This window comes from Heteronotia binoei, chromosome 15 (assembly GCF_032191835.1).
Source record: "Heteronotia binoei isolate CCM8104 ecotype False Entrance Well chromosome 15, APGP_CSIRO_Hbin_v1, whole genome shotgun sequence".
NCBI lineage: Eukaryota > Metazoa > Chordata > Lepidosauria > Squamata > Gekkonidae > Heteronotia > Heteronotia binoei.
In genome coordinates this window covers 38,474,833-38,492,169 of record NC_083237.1, presented here as the reverse complement: position 1 = coordinate 38,492,169, position 17,337 = coordinate 38,474,833, and the positions used below count along the sequence as shown (strand labels likewise).

The 17,337-nt window shown below is 45.4% G+C and overlaps 1 pseudogene; it reads right to left on the bottom strand.

Moving 5' to 3' along the window:
- Window positions 1-4,992: 4,992 nt before the first annotated feature.
- Window positions 4,993-16,406, bottom strand: LOC132583452 (olfactory receptor 6M1-like; annotated as a pseudogene).
- Between the last annotated feature and the right edge of the window lie 931 nt (window positions 16,407-17,337).

The window sequence follows — 17,337 nt, the reverse complement described above, 5'->3', positions numbered from 1 at the left end:
AAAAATGAATGGGCAAAGTTCCAAAAGTATGTTGAAAAACAATGGAATGTTAAAGGATATTTGGCGATTTTTGACAATGGTTAATCTCTAAAGAAATTTTATATGGTTTATAGTAAAAAAGCGAGATTATTGGAATATATCCTTTTCGGGGGGGTTGTTAATGATTTAAGGACTATTATGAAGATGGATTATAATTATAAACTATGGGTTTTTTTCTTTTCTTTTTGATGTTTTTTTATGAAGTAAGATTCTTTAGTAGATAAAGTTTTACCTTTTTAACAAATTAAATAAAATAAACTGCTGGGGGTCACCAAAAGAGGGGGAGGGATGGAGAAAATGTAATGTATATGTATTAATTTTTAATAACAAATGATAATGTGCTATTACAATATATTACAGTATAATGAATTGTTTTAAACAGACAAAGTGTCAACACAAGATTTGGCCGCTTTAGAAGTGGTTTCATTAGAGTGGTCAGCAAGGAGACTATGTAGAATTTTTCAGATCTTCCTGGGAACTTAGATGGAGAAGGGGTGAGATTAGATATGTGGAATGAATGTCTTTATAAAATGGACAATATAATAACATATGTGCCACTGTTTTGACTGTGTTCAATTGGTAGGAGCACAGACAGTGAAAGCAACGAGTGTGTGAGTATCTTCCTTCCAGTAGGGAGATACTGACTGAGAACAGTCAGTTAAAACAGAGTAGGGTGAAAGTTCTGCAGTATTTTGGGACTTCTAAACCATAACGATTGTTTGCTGGCACAGCATTGTGGCTGTGATTCTCTACCATCTGATAGAGATGTGCCAGAAATCAGATCTTGAAGAGCGGTATCCCATATTTGTTATTTAAGTATATCTTTAGCTCCCAAGAACGCAAGATGGCATATTGTTATGGGGGGAAAGCTGAGAAGTTCTATTTTATTCTTAACTGCATCCACCCAATGTGAATGTAGCTATCCAAAAGAATTAAGGGGATTAATCTCAATGGACTAAGGTTTAGCTTAAGCCAAAAACTTATAGCTTGATGCCAACTATGAGCTTCAAGTGACATCTGCCCCAATTCTAATTTAAATATTGCATGTGGTGTACAACAACCAAGTTCACATCAAAGGAATTTAGTTTGAATGCCTTCCAAAGGATTAAAGTTTTCATATAAATAGATTTCCGAACTGTACAGGAGATTGTGTCATTCTACCTTGGAAATCATTAATTGTTTATGGAATATGTAACCCCCCCTTTTAGGTAGAAAAATCTTAGAATAGCTGATACCAGTTTTAGGACACTCTTGGTAATCTGGGTCATCTGAGCCCTCCTTGAAGATGTCAATTGAAATGCTACACCTATATTTAAATATCTTTACCTGTTCTCTGCCATCCATTGATCTGCCAATCTTTCTATTGATGTACCTTACAATTCAGAATAGAAAGGGGTGTTGGAGTTGCCTTAATTGGAAATTACATCCTGAGCACGGAAGTTGACTTCCCCCCCCCCTTCTATGAAGGATAAAAAATTTTCTGTCTCCAATTCAGTTCAGCATAAAAATAGATTCCATGTTCCCAAAGGGGAAACATTGCTCCTGAGTTTGCTCAGGGTTGTCATTTCCAGATAAAGTCATATGGACAAAGTGTCCATCCTCCCCTCTCCAGTAAGGATTCCACACTCTTCACCATTCACAAGGATAGGTCTGTTTACTTGGCACAGGCAGTGGGAATATTGGTGCAACTCATCACCGCTTTTCCACTCTTTCAAAAGGTTTTTTTTTTTTTTAAGGGAATATATATTCACCAAATATCTGTACATTGTCTTTAAGACCAGATAACAGAATGTTAAAGATAAGATGAAATGAAAATTTGCCTATTGAAATTTCAGAATCCCATTAGTTTGGGATAAGGGAACTTCCAACACTTTTCGGGAGGTTTGGGGAGAAATATATATCATTCGATCCCTGTGAAATATTTTAAGACCATATGGAAGCAGTATAACTACAATGCAGTTTTTGTTATTGAGGATTTGGAATTAAGTTGCAGATCAGTGCTTTCTAAGAGCCTGGCATGAAATGCCATGCAGAAAATCAATACCTTGCAATTTCCTTGGACTCTTCGTATATAAGTAGCATGCTGTTTTACAACATAGATACTATTCAACATGCAATGGAATAAAATCTTTACAATATGGAGAGATAAAACTTTTGCCCTGTTCATTCAGTGAAACAAAACCAAATACTTACGATACTAAATGCTTATAATTTGGCTTGGGAAATTGCTTGAAATCATCCCTCTCAAATATATATATTATGTGAGAGAGAATTCCACCTACAATATGATGCCCTGAAGCATAATATTCATGCTCATGCTCAAAGGCTTTGATTATCATGTGATTTGTGTTCCCGTATATTTTGCACACAGAGGAAGGCATAAGAAGAAGCTGCAATAAAAGTAGAAAAAATGCCATACTAAGTCCAAAGAACTGTCCTCCCATGATTACCAAAATCAAGGTAGCTCACTTGAATCTAATGTTCCAGCACTCAAGCTATAGCAGACCCTTTGGGGACTGAATGTCAGGTAGAAACTGACATAATTCCACATAAGTCAAAAGGAAGCTCCTCTTCAAAAACATGGATAGTGCATTTATAGACCTAATGTCCAGCAACTTAGTTCCTTTATATGCATTCATTATATATGTTGTTATTAGCATGGCAGGTGAGGACAAGTCTAGCTGTGTAGATAATCATTGTGATAATTGCAAGGCAGGTTCTATTCCCTGAGTCTAGTTTCTGCCAGCATGTAGGAAACAGAAATTCTGGGGGAAAGCAAGTTTATAACAATTTGATAGAGTTCTTTTTTTTAAGTGAACAACTTTAAGTAGACACAGTAATATATATATATATATATATATATATATATATATATATATATATATATATATATATATATATATATATATATATATATATATATATTAATGTTGATTTCCATATTCTTCTGAACTAGACAAATACTGGTGATGATATATATCTATCATGACATCAATGTTGTGGAATACTGTTGATGAAAGAGGGCACTCCAACATCTTCTAAGCTACAAAGCACTTAATGGAACACCAGTTCAATTGAACATGATTTATTTGTGCTAAGTAAATAATGAATATAGAAGTCCCTATCATGATGCAATAAACATCACATTATCATTAGGTAATGCCTACCTTAAATTCCATTTTTGCTGCATAATTTGATATATCTAATTTGCTTTGAACAATAAGAGCTAAAACACTGAGCAACATGGATTGGATCTGAGATAAACTGGCAAATTCCAATTCTTCTCCCTTCTTGGGGCAGACCCCCCCCCCACACACACACACACAATTTCTCAGGATCTTTCTTATTCCTCAGGATCTCCTATTCCTAAGAAGCAGTATTTTATGGAAATGAGTGTGAGGATAGAGATAGAAAGGTACTATTCCAGCACTGGAAAATTTAATCTGGATCCAACTCCTGAATCTCTAGTCCTGAGCAATAGTTGGCCCAGTCAACAATCAAAAGTGTCCAGTAGTGGGTTGTATCTCCTATGACCTTCTACTACATGTAGCCTACATGAAGCAGGATGTTAATAATATATCCATCAAACATGTATAATATAGCTGTTGTAACAAACATTACTAAACGCTTTTATCTTTTATAATAGTTAATAGCACAGACATCACAAAGTGGATTTGAAATTCACTGTAATTGTCAGAACGTGTAACTTTCCTGTATGCTGAATTGGGTACTGTTAGCCTGACCGACTCCATATTGGAAAGGTTTACTAACCAAGTGCTTTTGTCTTTATGTCTACTAACCAAATGCCTTTGCATTTCAAACAAACCCAAACCACTGAAGGGTGACTGATAGGCTCTGGGAAGCATCTGCAGGTGTCCTTTGAAGCCGGCTTGCCAGAGCAAAGCAGCAGGGTTCCTTCCTCCGCCTTGGAGATAAGGGGCCTGGGAACAGACAACTGTCTCCCTAAGTGTGAGAAAAGGCTTTATTGTTTCTGTTACTCCTGTATAAAGAATGCGCTGATAGCCATACTGGTTATCAGAGTCACTTTGCTTCTTTGCTGAATGTAGTTCTCAATAAACGCTTCAACTTTTGAAACAAAGTAACGCGTCTCATTTGAAGTTCTCCAGTTCTGACAGTAATGTTGTTGTTGCCATCAAGTCACAGTTGACATTTGGTGACCCCATAGAGTTTTCAAGGCAAGAGATATTCAGATAAGGTTTGACATTGTCTGCCTATGCATCATGACTATGGTATTCTTTGGTAGTCTCCCTTCCAATTATTAACCAGAACAGATCCTGCTTAGCTTCTGAGATCTGATGAGAACAGGCTAGCCATGAAAAGTGTGTACCTTTAGTGTTTTTCCTTCTGCTGTGCCTCCAAATTCATAATGCTGGTGTTTACCACTTAAGGCTAATATAGTACCATATCAAAGTACCATATCAATGTTTATATGCTTGGATCACAGTCTACCAGAGGTGCTGTGAGAAATATCTCATGGGAAAAATGTTTACACAAATACTTATATCTCTTGTAAAGGAATGCACATTAAACATTTGTTTTCCAAAGCTTTTAACACTTGCACAAATATCTATGGAGGTGGTGCTATTGCACTATACCTTATATACTGCATTTGCTCCATTTTTTCTATTAAAATTTACACAGGATATCATTTTGATACTTCAAGAACAAGTCTATTTACACAGGATATCATTTTGATACTCCAAGAACCACTTCAGTTTCACATATCAGTGTAAATGTTCTTCTGAGAGAAGAAGCCAATTCAAAAGCTGCTGCAAAATTCTGAAAAGCCAGCAAGAATAATTAACTGTCTGTTGTCAATCTCATGGTAAAGTCTTGCAAAGATGGGCTGCTGTTAATGAGAAAATGCATTTCATCATGCGACCTCTAGAAAAAGAGTGTAGAGGGAATTAAAAAATGAAAATAAGAGAATAATCAGATTATAGCTTTTGTCTTAGCAATCATTAATTTAAACATTTCATGAACCTTGTTATTCCTCAGGCTGTAAATTAAAGGGTTCAGAAATGGTGTCACCACACAATAAAGGACATATACTACTTTGTCTGAATCAAAGATGTTCCTTACTGAAGGCCTAACAAACATATACATGACATAGCCATAATATATGGATACAACAATAAGATGGGCACTACAAGTTGAAAATGCTTTTTGCTCCCCAAAGTCGAAATGAAGAGTCAGACACAATGCATTGGAATAAAATTTGGGCCACTATTAATTAACAGCATAAACAGCAAGGGCACCCCACCAGTGGCCTGGCCAGGGCTAGGGGTCACCACGACCACTCCCCTGCCATTAACGGGCAAGAGACCCAGCCCCCCAGCCAGAGCTGGGCAACTCAGCTCCCTCCAGGCAGGCCCAGCAGGGAGGCCCACACCAGAGGGCCCAAACCCAGATGCACATCTCGACGGAAAGGCACCCTCTAGCCGAGCCTCCTGGACAGTCTGCAATCTCCAACCCGGGTCTCCAAACCCCAAGGTTGATCATGCCAGAACCCAAATTTCCCAAAAGAGGGATGCTTCACAGTCCTCCCCTAGCCATATAGTGTCCTAAACCCCAAAAACCTTCCAGTACTAAGGCCAAGTCTCTACTTAGGGCTTAGTGCCCACCGGGAGGCCCAAAGCCACCGGCAACCCTTGCTGCAAATCTCTCAGGAAAAGCATATTACCCTTTTTCGAGAGATGGACCCCATACCCCCTGTAGAGGTCAGGACATTTCACCGAAATGTCCGGATGAGCCAAAAAGTGGCCCAACCCCCTCTCCAGCACCTTTTTAACCTCCTTGTTAGCCTTGTTGGCCTTTCTATAGCTGCAGGGTCCAAAACACAACGTCACACCAGGCGGGGCAGCATGGCTGACCACATGATCTGTTATCAGTGTTATAATGTCAGAACTGGCAGAACTTCAAGAAAGGCCCAAGACTTAGTTGCAAGTATAGGCATTTATTAGAGAACTCCAGAGCTTGAGGTGCAGAATAACACTGATAACAGACAGCCAGTATTCGATACACTTTATGTGATTCTGTTGACAACAATAAACCGATCGCTCACACGGGTAGAGACAACAGTCTGTTTCTCAGGGTTGTTATCAGGCAAGGAGGATGGGATCCCGCTGAGAAAGTGTGGGCCGGCCTGGCTTCAAAGGCCATCTGCAGATGTTGACCCTGGGCTATCTGTTACACTTCAGTGATCACAGTTTGTTTGAAATGCACAGGCACACACAGCAAGGGAACTGGTTAGTATTTTGGGCAAGCTGCCTGGGTTAGTATTTGCTTTCAATATGGAGTCGGTTAGGCTAACGGCATATAGGAAAGTTACAAGTTCTGACAGATGGTCCCTGGCCAACACTCCCGAATGTGCTGGAAATCGTCACGGGCTTGCCAAACTAAGGCCTTGCCCTTCAATAACCCCCAGATCGTTACCTCCCAGGTGAACAATTAAGATCTGAGGAGGAGGACCCGCTCTGTCATTAAACAATAAAGGCAGCAGGCCCGGCCACTGAAGGCCCTGGCGCCCCAGCCATTCGATAACAGTATGCTGGCTGAGTCCCAGCTGAGAGCCAGCCGCAGTTCTCCATGCTTGAAGAGCGGCCCAAAATACGTGGCTGTGGCCGCAGATGAGAACTCGGCTCCGGCTTCTCTGGCCAAGAACAACAGCATCTAAAGAGAAAAAAACAGTTAAACACAAACAGAACCAATAGGCTTCCAACCCCCAAGTCACTCACAGCCTGAAAAAAGGTCGCACATATGCCTTATAGGCCGATGAATGCCACTGGCCCAACCTCTGAATTGAGGTGGAAAGATACCCCATGGCAGCCGCCGTAGAAGCCGCCCTGATCCTAAAGGAGTGGATCCCAAACAGCACTCCTGACAACCCCAGCTCTCCCAAAGCCCGGGATGTCATGGCCAAAAACTGGTGTCTCGTTAATGGGTTACCATCCAAATGTAAAAACAAAAACCCATCTTTGGGCCCCCTGACTGCTAAATAAGCAGCCAACACGGTAACCGGACACAGCTCAAGCTCCGAACAACTACCAAGCTCAAGCACAGTACCACGCTGCAAATGATCCATCTTGGAACGACGGACAGTAATGACTGCCTTACCCCCAGACAGCTGCAAATCCCCCAACCACAGAGCCCTTCCGTAGACGTCATTTCTAGACTGAGCCACCAGCTCACTCACCCTAAGAGCCCCGAAAAAGGCCAACAAGGATGCAACATGAAACAAACATGCTTCGAAAGATGAAGCACACACCAAGACCCATACCCTCTTCAAACCACGCAGAATCAACCACCAAAGAGGCCCTCGAAGGAAGATAAACATACATCAGGCCAAACCCTGTAAAGCCCCTTCAGAATCAACGGAGACACAGGATTCTGCGTATCAATCCTGAGACCGGCCTCTCTAGACCACCCCTCCAACATCTTTCGCAGACGAAAGTCCGCTGAATCCTCCCTATAACCCAGCACCTTGCTGGCAAAAGCCAGAGCAGACAAGCGCCCCCTGATGGATCGTACTGCCAACCTCTTACCTCTCAGCAACTCACAGTAATGGAGCAATTCCTCCACCAGAAGGGGCCAAACCCTGCGATACCCTACCTCAGCCCTAAAGTCTTCAAACTGCTGCACAGTCCATTCATAAGACTCCCGAGTGCTAGGTGCAATGGCTAGACCTATCACTTGGCAGGCTTCGGCTCTCCAATCAGCCAAAGCTCCTGGGGCATTGGCAATGGCTCTCCGTCTGCCTTCGGTGCCAGCTGACAAAATCTCTCCATCTGTTTATGAGATAGAGCATCAGCCACCCTGTTACTTTCCCCAGGAACATGTTTGGCTAAAAACAAAATATTCAGCCGCCCTCACCGATCTCATAACCCGCCCAGATTTGGATGAGAGGGAATTAATGACGTGGACCACCACCATATTATCACACCAAAAATGAACGGTGTGATTGGCCATATCCTTCTTCCACAGCCAAACCGCAACTAAAATGGGAAAGAACTCGAGAAACGTGAGATCCCGGTTCATTCTTACCTGTGCCCACGAATCAGGCCAACTATCTGCGCACCAATGTCCGCGGAAATAAACCCCAAAACCCAAAGAACCAGCAGCATCAGACCTGACCTGGAGCTCGGCCTCGAGCCTCAAGTCCTCCCTCCAAAAGGAGACTCCTTTAAAAGACTCCAAAAATTCCTGCCAAACCCTCAAATCATCCCTCATGCTGCAGGTAACCCTTGTTCTGTGCTGAGGCAGGCGTAGCCCTGCCATAGCATCACACAGCCTCCTAAGAAAAGCCCTTCCAGGAGCAACCACATTGCATGCAAAGTTGAGGTGCCCCACTAGCTGCTGCAATTCCAACAAGGTAACCTTCTTCTTAAGAAGAAAGGTACCAATCCTAGACCTCAACTCCACTATCTTCTACAAAGGCACAATTGTGTTATAGTATCGATCTCTATCCCCAAAAAGGTCAGCCTCTGGGCCGGACCTTCAGTCTTCTCAGGCGCCAAAGGTACACCGAGCTCAGCAGCCAGCTCAGCAAAACCAGCCAGCAGCCGCCCACAGCGCCCCATCCCTTCGGGACCCACAAACAGGTAGTCATCCAAATAATGAACGACATCCTGCAGACCCACTTTCTCCCGTACAGCCCATTCTAAAAATGTGCTGAAACGCTCGAAAGCAGCACATGACACAGAGCAGCCCATTGGCAGTGCTCTATCCATGTAAAATTGGCCCTCAAACAAAACCCCTAAGAGCTCAAAATCATCGGGGTGGACAGGTAAAAGGCGAAATGCAGACTTAATATCGCATTTTGCCAATTCTGCCCCCACCCCACAACGCCTGACCACGGCAATAGCCTGGTCGAAGCTGGTGTACCGTACAGAGCACAAGTGCTCCGGAATCCCATCGTTCACAGACCTACCCTTAGGAAAAGAAAAATGATGAATCAGACTAAATTCACCAGGCGTCTTTTTAGGGACCACACCCAAAGGTGAGACTCTAAGAGTGCTCACTGGAGGATGTGAAAAGGGGCCCAAAATCCTTCCCTCAGCCAGCTCCTGGGCAATCTTGTCCCTCACAACCTTTTCCAAACCCTGAACTGACTTAAGGTTTCCAGACATAAACTGAACTCTAGACCCCTGAAAAGGGATCCTAAACCCAAACTTAAAACCTTCCAACAAATACAACCTATCAACCCGTCTAGGATACCTTGCCAGCCACTGCTCAAGAGGTCCCACCCTTACTGGGCTGGGTCACTTTTTTGGCCAGAAAGGCCACCCCGCTCCCTCCAAGTTTCTTTGAATTCCTGCACTCCCGGGCTTTAGGGCTTTCATCAAAAGAGTGGGATACCCTGCACATGGGGCACTCGTGCTTAAACTGGCACGCTTTCCTATTGCATACCCCGAAGGCTCCAAAATCCCAGCAGAGCAAGCGGGATTGAACAGCCTGCCCCGCTGTACCGCGGGGAGAGCCTGATGAAACCAAAGCAGCAGTGGACGACATACTTACCAAGTAGGTCAGAGCGATCACCCAAATTAGGCCTAGCCAGGGACCTAGCCAGCAACATCACCTAGGCCTAGCCAGGGACATCACCTGCAGCCAAAGCTGCTGATGGATCCGATCCCACTAAAGAGACAGATACAGGGCAGCCCTCATCCGAAATTCCTGGTCATATTGCAGCCAGGCTGGTCCATTAAAGGCAGTATAGCCTTTTATATATTATGTCCAGGTACTGGAACAAGGACGCCGCCCGCCACGGCTGTGCCCTGGCAATCACCCCGGCATAAATATAGAACCCACGAAGCCAATTCACCCAGGTCCTGTCCACCTTCCTCTTCTTTAACTTCTCCTTCTCCTTATCATCTAATTCTTCCTTATCCTTTTTCTCTAGCTCACAATACAGAAGAGAAAATATGTCTATATATTCCCCTTTTAAAATCTTCTCCCTGGTGGCCGGTATCAGGTGATCCCCCAGCAGCAAAGCAACCTCCCCAAAGGGCAAGGCTGCAAAAGGCACCATCCCATACAGAGAAGGTGCCCCCATAACAGGACCTGCCAAATTCATCTGCCCTGCAGCTGGACACGCCCAAGGTATACCCTGCCCCCCTGGCCATGCCCAATTTTGCATTAATCCCACTCCAGAAGATGCAGGCACCCCTGAGTGCACCCCTGAAGTACCCTGCCCGGCCGCTGAAGCAGGCCCCCATGGCCAATCCTGCCTAGACCCAATTTGCAAGGTATCACCAAAACTACCTCCAAATCCAGCAGGCACCAATGGCAAACCGCCACCAGACATTCCAGCCGCTGCCACCAAACCCGCATCAGGACCACAGGGACCAACATCCCAGCCAGGCATGACTCCACCAGACCTGCCCTCAAGCATAGACAGTCTGGTGAGAATATTAGCCTGCCTCGCCTGTTTGGATTGCTTTCTGCTCCCCCCCCCCCAGAGAAGGGACACCCAACGCCTGTTCCAGCACCCTCAACCTGCTTAAAATATTAGAATCCACCGCTGCTTCACCCTCCTCATCCAAAGAAGATGATGGGGGAGATGGTCTCTTAGGAGGTACCTTAGATGGCCTAGGCGCAGGCTTCTTACCTGCTAAAGTTCTTTAGACTTACCTGAGCCCTTACCCCCAGCCATCTTTTACAAGATTAACTGCGCCAACTAATGCCTAAGAACACTTCTAAAATGGCCGCCACCCTCCTCCACTGAAAAGGGACTTAAAATGGCCGCCCAACTGCCTTTCACACCTTTCCTTCCCCTTCCAGGAACCTAAAATGGCCTCCACTCAAGCAGAAACCCCCAATTACAAACCAAGAAAACCAAGACACCACTGCCACCTCCCAAAATGGCTGCTGCCCTTCAAACCAGAACGGGCCTCAAAATGGCCGCCCTCCAATGCCTTCAATAGCTCTTTACCTCAAAGCAGAGGTTTAAAATGGCCACCACCCACTTTCTGCCCAGAGACACAATTAAAATGAGACACCAATGGCCCCCTATCGGCCCGCCCATACTGGCAGCAACTCTCAAGAGTCTCAGGCTGATGTTCTCCTCACAGCCTGCCTGAACCCTTTCCAGCTGGAGATGCCAGGTACTAAACCTGTGATGATCTGCCAACCAAGCAGATGCTCTACCAATGAGCCCTAACTCTCTCAGGCCATCTATTTCCCACTAAACAAAGGGGGGGGGGGGAAACAGACCTCCCCAACTCCCAAGTAAAAAAAAAACCCAAGCCAAAGCCCACATAAACGCCAACACCTATCTAATAAAAACCAGTACAGGCAGCCAGGCCAGAGCTGCAATAAAAAGGGGGGGCCCAATGGCCCTTCCCCTACTCAACCAACCACCCCAGCCCAGCTAAGACTCAGCCACTCATAAGCTCCGCAAACGCCACAGCCAAGCATGCTGTCTGCCCGCTCCTCGGCCAACAATGAAGCCTCCGACTCCATTCTGCGCTCCCAACGCCGCCGCAACGCCGTCCGAACTCCCCTCACCCTGAAAAGGACTCCTCTGACACCACTCTGGCTCCCGACCACGCCAACAACGACCCACAGCCGATCCCTCACCCAATCATCGAAGGACTGCCAGGGGGGAAGGTGGAGCTAGCTGTTAAAGCGGCTAGCCCCACCCCCCACATTGCACGCCCAAATGGGCGAGCTCTGACTCCTCCCTCCCAAGGAGGTAAACAGAGCAGGCTCACGATTGTCTTCCTCCAGTGGATGGCATCCTCAATATGGAAACAATGACGTTAACATAAGACACCACTATCAAAGAGAAGCAGCCTAATACCATTGAACAAATGAACAAAAAGAAGAAAAATTCAGTGAATGACTTGTTTCCACATGGAAGAGTCAGGACTGGAGTTAGATCACAGAAGAAATGGTTGATTATATTTGGTCCACAAAATGGCAGCCTACAGAGCATAATAGTTGGTGATATTGGTGCCAGTAACCCTCCAATCCAGCACCCAAAAGAAAAATTTCTGCAAGTTCTTGAGTTCATTAGAGTGGTGTAAATCAAAGGGTTACAAATGGCTAAGTAGCGGTCATAAATCATGAGCACCAATAGGAAGTTTTTTTTATCAAAGATTTCAGGTTTTTACGGCTGATAACATCATTAGGGTTTGTAGAATCTTTCGGGCTCAAGTGCCGTGTTCTACTGGAGAAAGTTTTCCTTCCAGACATTTCGTTCTCAGCTGCGGAGAACATCCTCAGTGGCGTTGCAGCTGGAGCAGGCGCTCTGACCTTCTTGGCTGTTGTGCATTGAGTTGGGCCAGGACTGCTGGAGAGCTGCTATTTCTAGGCTGGAGGGGGTGTGGTGAAACGGCAATTGGTTTGTGGATGTGCCCATTGTTTGGTGGGGCTTCCTGGAAGGGTAGTGATAAGGAAACTGGCTGTTGAATGTGACCATTCTTCTATGTTAATTGCTGGGAGGGTTGGAAGGGGTGTGAAGATAAGGAAGATGGTTGTTGACTGTGCTGATTGTTCTGTGGAATGTTCTGGTTGTTCTGTGACTTTCTGCAATTTATAGCCTGTAGGGTGTTTTGCAGAGCTGGGTACCAAGATTGGTGGATGAAGTCATGGAGAGCCATCTGGAGTCATGGAGAGGCTGCTTTGAATAACTTTCTCCTTCATCTGAATTCAGTCCATCCTCGTATCCAGTTCACCGTGGAGAAAGAAAACAATGGTCAACTTGCCTTTCTTGATGTCCTCATTACCAGGAAGGATGACAGAAAACTCGGCCACACTGTATTCAGGAAACCCACACACACTGACCGCTATCTAAATAAGAATTCCAATAATCATCCTCGCCAAAAACGTACAGTTGTAAAAACCCTCATCTACCGTGCATCACGCATCTGTGAACCAAGCCAACTCCAGCAGGAACTACACCACCTCAACCAGTCACTGCAGGCCAGTGGATACTCCCAACAAGAAATTAGAAGAGCCCTCCATCCCAGGAGACCATCCACACCAAATCCCGAGCCACACACAAATGTAGGTACAGCCTTCCTGCCCTACATAAAATCTGTCACCGACTGCATTGGCAAAATTCTCAAACGCCACAATGTTGACACAGTCTTCAAGCCTACACAACAGATCCGCCACATGCTGCGCTCGGCCAAAGATATGAGAGATCCACTTTCAACCCCTGGAGTCTACAAAATACCCTGCTCCTGTAGTGCAGTCTACATTGGCACTACCCAACGCAGTATCAACACCCGACTCACCGAACACAAGAGACACTGTCGCTTGTTTCAGCCAGAAAAATCAGCTGTAGCTGAACATGCACTTCAAGAAGGAGACCACGTCATCCACTTTGAAAGAACTGAAGTCCTTTCTACGGTCTCACATTATCATACCTGCCTGAACAGAGAAGCTATTGAGATTTACAAACACCAGCACAATTTTAACAGAAAGGAAGAAGGCATTTTCATCCACCAATCTTGGTACCCAGCTCTGCGAAACACCCTACAGACTATAAATTGCAGAAAGTCACAGGGATTTCTGCAAGGCCCTATTGGCCTTACGCCTGGCGCGTTCTATCCCAGCAGGGGACAAAGCATACCGCCAGACTCTGCGTGGCAGAATTGCTGACCACACCAACAGAACTCCTGGCCATCTCTGCTTAATGGCCCGCATAACATCCTGCGCCTGTAACGAAAGGGCCTTCCCTTTCATAAACCCAAGGTCATTATCACCAAGGTGGATGACCAAAATGTGTGGAGGAGGTGCACACCTCCCACTGAACAACAGTGGCATGATCCCTGGCCAACGCAGGCTGCGGCAACCCAGCCACTCCACAGTCGCCCACTCACTGAGACCCAGCTGGGTGCCTACTGGTGATCTCCTGGCCTGGTGGGCAGCCCAAAAAATCATACTGTGCCCGCAGATGAGGATTCGACGCCTCTCCCTATGAGCCACAGCACTTGAAAAACAGAAAAGAGTCACAACCCAGAAAATACATGCCAACAGGCAACATAGCAACTATCTGCCCACCCCCCCACCCCCCCACCCCCGATCTCACTGAAAGGCCAACGGGCGAACATATGACCGATACTCAGCCGACCGCCAATGGCCCAACCACTGTATGGCCAGAGGGGTGTAGCCCATAGCTGCCGCGGTGGATGTGGCACAATTCGAAATGAATGAGTAGTGAATTTAAACCCCCCCGAACCCCAACTTTGCCAGTGCCTTCCCTGTCACTGCCCAAAATTGGTATATAGTTAGGGGAGAACCACCACTATGGCAAAACAAGGGGCCATCGCCCTCCCCCCTGAGCAATATATACCGCTCTAATGCAGTGACGGGGCACAGCTCTGGTGAAACATACCGCCCAATTGTAATTACTGTGCCTCTCTGATGCTGGTCCGTCTTGGACCGCCTTACTGTCACCCGAGCTTGCCCACCTTCAAGTTTGACGTCCTCAGCCTGAAGCACCCGTTTCGAGGTATCCTTTTTCTTTTCTTTTTTTTGAAAAGAATTTACTTTTTATTGTTAAACATTTAACATAGACATACACCTTACATACTAAATATATACATTTACATATCAACATCAACATCAACCTACTAACATACAACCTACTAACATACAACACCTAATGGAGCGATTGAGTCAATAAAAGACTATAACTTTCAACATTTTCATATCGTTTCGAATCCTAATGTTTTAGCCCATAAATACATCGGACTCCATGTCTCTTTACATTCTTCCATATTTCCTCCTTTCAGTCTGCAGGTTAACATATCCATTTCAGCTGCTTCCATTAATTTAGACAAAAATTCATTCTTGTTTGGCGTTTGCGGCTTTTTCCAGTACTTCGCATACAATATCCTAGCTATAGTTATAATATGCAGTAACAGCCTTTTTATTTTCTTGGGTAATGTGATTTGACAAATATTTAATAAATAAAGTTCTGGTACATGAGGAATTCTTGTTTTTAACATCTTTTGGGACCAGAGGGATATTTGTACCCGTTCCGAGGAATCCTTTTTCGACTGCACCACCGACTCACTAATCCGCAGTACGCCGAAAAAGGCCACCAAAGAGGCCCTCGAAGGAAGATAAACATACATCAGGCCAAACCCTGTAAAGCCCCTTCAACACTGAAGGATATAGGGGCTGACGGGCATCCACCCGCGGCCCGCGTTCCCTTGCCCAGCCTTCCAGCATCTTCCTCACTCTGAAGTTGCCAGTGCCCTCAGCAAGGCCCTGCGATTTACTTATAAATGAAAGAGCAGCCAATTGTCGCTTAATTGACTTGAGCCCCAACCCTCTGCCCTTCTGATGAATGCAGAATTGCAATATGTGAGCCACCGGGACCTTCCAGCTATCCGGAAGCCCCGACAGGTTCCTAAAAACCCGGAATTGCGCCACCGCCCTATCATAAGCTTTCCGAGTGCTCGGTGCCAGAGCTAATTGAATTGCTCTACCGGCTTCAGCTTCCCAAGCTGCCAAAGGTCCAGTGGCATTCGTGTTGGCTGCAGATCTTCTTCCGGAGCAAGCTGGCGAAAACGCTCGATCTGTTGATGATAGAGCGTCCGCCACCCCATTGCACACTCCTGGAACATGCCTTGCCAGGAACAGAATGTCCAAACGAAGGCATTGCAACATGAATGCCCGCACAAGATTAATAACCGCTAGAGACTTGGATGACAGGGAGTTGATAACATGTACAATAGCCATGTTATCACACCAGAAATGAACTGTATTGCTGGCCAGCTGCTCCCCCCAAAGACAAACTGCCAGAGTCCACTGGCCAACCAAGCAGCGGGCCACTGCTCAGCGCACCAGTGTCTCTGGAAATATACTCCAAAACCAGTGGCACCCGCTGCATCAGAGGAAATTTGAAGCTCCACTTCTATCTTCAATTCCTCCCGCCAAAATGAAATCCAATTAAAGGATTCCAAAAATTCCTCCCAAACCTCCATGTCCCTCCGCATACCTGTGGTCATCCAAACTCTATGATGAGGAAGCCGCAGGGACCCCATGGCATCACATAGCCGCCTCAAGAAGGCCCTACCAGGCACAACAACCTTGCATACAAAGTTGAGGTGCCCCACTAACTGCTGCAGCTCCAAAAGCGACACCTTGTGCTGCTTCTTAAGAGAAGCTAAACGATCCCTCAGACCCTCCACTTTATCTGCAGGCAGCTGTGAAGCTTGCTGAATAGTGTCCAGCTTGATACCTAAAAAGGTAATCACTGAGCTGGGCCCCTCTGTTTTTTCATGGGCCAACTGGACCCCTAGCTCCCCTGCCAGGTTCTCAAATGACCATAATAACCTAGCACATTGCACAGACCCAGCCGAGCCCACGAAAAAATAGTCATCCATGCACCATGTTGTTCAACCCAGACTTAATCCAAAGCGCCCATTCCACAAAGGAACTACACCGCTCAAAAGCGGCGCAAGATACCGAGCATCCCATGGGTAGGGCCCTATCCATGTAATATTTTCCCTCAAAGGAAAATCCCAGGAGATCAAAATCTTCCGGGTGTACTGGCAACAAGTGAAATGCTTACTTGATGTCGCTGTCAAGCATGCGGGTTCTATGATGAGTCGAAGTTGATACAAAGACTACGTTTATTGATAGACCGATACTTTAGGCAAAGCCATTTCCTGAGAGTAATGAAACTGATACATTGATACAATACTTTTAAGGCTTACTTCAAAAGGGATGGGGCTGTGGGGTAGCATTCACACATAAACTATCAAAACTGTCTACTTTCCCATGGCGTTATCAGGACTTTGTCCTTGCCTTTTCCAGATATCTCGTCCTCCCTTAGGAGGATATATGGGAAGGTGCTGATTACTTGGTTCCCTTCTCACTATTCTTAATTAACAGCCATAAAGCGGGACGCGGAAAAGGGAAAGAATAACAAACTAATAGGAATAGGTCCTCCATGACAATTCACAGACTAGGTTTAGGCAGGACCTTAAAACAAATCAATTATCAATAGTAATCAACCATGCTTGACATACTGCCCCCCCCCCTAAAATCAGCCTCGGGGTTTCTGAGGGAAAGCTCGATGAAATTTATTAACCAAATCTGGATCTGATACATCTTTTTCAGCTACCCATTCATTTTCACTTGCTGGGAAGTGTTTCCACTCAATCAAATAATACAAAGTCCTACGTTTCATTTTTGAATCTAATATCTCCTGCACTTCATGATGACTCTGATTCCAAATCTGGATAGGTTGTGGAGCTGGGGGTCGAGGGTGTCAGGGTAAACCCCCTGGGTCTCTTCGCAAAAGACTGCAAT